Here is a 1898-nt window from a genome sequence, read left to right as displayed (position 1 = left end):
ACTTGGAATCTATGATGGTCACTTTTAGATACCAAGATAATTCACTCCAGAATTAGCTTGATCAAAACTAATTCAATGAATCAGTTTAAACATCAAACCTAAAGCAAGGTTTGAAAAAGAATAACACCAAAAGGGTATCAAGAAAAACACAAAGGTTTTGTCTGTATTCAACCAAAAAAACATCCAAACATGAATATTACGTGCCTCTAAATAGGCCCAAAACATAACCCTAACAAAATAAATGCTAATAAATGCTATTAAATACTAATAAATGCTATTAAATACAAATCGAAGAAAATAAGGTAATTCATAAATTGTCTTAATTGGTAGTTCAACTACCAAAGCCAAGTCTTCGAATTACTTTCCAATATCAGTCACTCCAATATTTTCTTGATTTGATTCCTGAATCTTCTTTGTATTGCTTCTTGCAATTGATCGTTCGGGTACACGGAAGTGATCAGTTGTTGGATTCATATCAGAAATCAATTAGTTGTATAATTTTTTTTCGTTTGTAAATATCTTGAAATTTCTAACACAGGTGTTGTACGTCGTTTTAAATTTATCTTTTCATCGCAATTCGATTTCTCGAGATCCAACATTGGTTTGAGAGGTGAAGGAAGCATTCCTTATAACTAGGGTGTGAATACCTCTATGAGATCGTGAGGTAACGGGACAAAGTGGACAATATCTTATAAAAAAGTATTCCTTATAAACGAGTCGCTTTGCTAGTACAAAAAATGAACTTTTTGTCACCTAGGAGATTCAAACTCTCGCGAGGAAACCCCATGTACTTAGTAGGCACACGCCTTAACCACTCGTTCAAAGCAACTTTTTTATTTTAGGATTGAATCTCGAAGAGATACTAGGGACAACAAAGGTAGATGATTAATGAGGAATCAGTTAGAACTTCGAGACCTACACGGTAGCTTAGAGCACAGTAAAGGGTATACCCAAACTTCCTGTAGACGAAAGGAAAGTCGTGGAAACCTGGTAGTAGAAGGAAGCTATGCGGGCCTACAAGTAGGTTGGTTACTAAGTATATTTCTATACTTACACCTTTCTCCTTTTCTAGTTCAGTTACTTGTCAAGGCGGGGAGATACTCGGGAGCTCTACTATCACAAAGGGGTGTCGACTCGGAGTGTACGTTAGTTGTATTCGCCCTCGGACTTCAATTAGTTGTATAATTTTTTCAGTTGATTTTGAATTCTTTTGTATTCCAAGCCATTTTTCTAGTTTGTAAATAACTTTGAAATTTCTGACCCAGGTGTTGTATGTCTTTTAAAGTGTAAAAAATTTTAACTTTTCATCGCTTCCATCCCAGATTCAACATATTTGAGAGGGAATCAAACATTCCACACATAAGGTATGAATACCTCTATGAGGTCGTGAAGTAACGAGCCAAAGTGGATAACATGTTTTAGCGGTGGCCCTTGGCTAGTAAAAAAATAAATAAACTTTTCGTCGCCTGAGAGATTCGAACTCTCGCGGGGAAACCCAATGTACTTAGCAGGCACACGCCTTAACCACTCGGCCAAAGCAACTTTTTGTTTTAAGAACAAATCTCGAAGAGGCACTAGGGACAACAATGGTAGATAATTAATGAGGAATCAATTAGAACTTCGGGACATACAAAGGGCCTACAAGTAGGTTGGTTACTAAGTATATTTGTATACTTACACCTTTCTCCTTTTCTAGTGTACTAGTCAAGGTGGGGAGATGGAAACTTAGTAGAAGAAGGAAGCGATGATTTTTTCTAGTGTACTGATCAAGGTGGGGAGCTGCTCGGGAGCTCTACTACCACAAAGGGGTTTCGACTCGGAGTGTTGATTAAAGTGTAAAATATTTATCTTTTCATCGCCTGAGAAGTTCGAACTCTCCTAGGGAAACCCCATGTACT

At 37.1% G+C, this 1898-nt stretch overlaps 1 non-coding gene across 1 annotated transcript; it reads right to left on the bottom strand.

Annotated features, from left to right (window-relative positions):
• Positions 1-1460: 1460 nt before the first annotated feature.
• On the bottom strand, positions 1461-1542 carry TRNAS-GCU. The gene has a single exon. It is a non-coding gene; the product is annotated as a tRNA-Ser (tRNA).
• Positions 1543-1898: the final 356 nt, after the last annotated feature.

This window comes from Cucurbita moschata, unplaced genomic scaffold (assembly GCF_002738365.1).
Source record: "Cucurbita moschata cultivar Rifu unplaced genomic scaffold, Cmos_1.0 Cmo_Scf00080, whole genome shotgun sequence".
Classification (NCBI taxonomy): Eukaryota; Viridiplantae; Streptophyta; class Magnoliopsida; order Cucurbitales; family Cucurbitaceae; genus Cucurbita; species Cucurbita moschata.
Note: the sequence above shows the minus strand (reverse complement) of the source record. Positions and strands in the feature narration are given on the sequence as shown.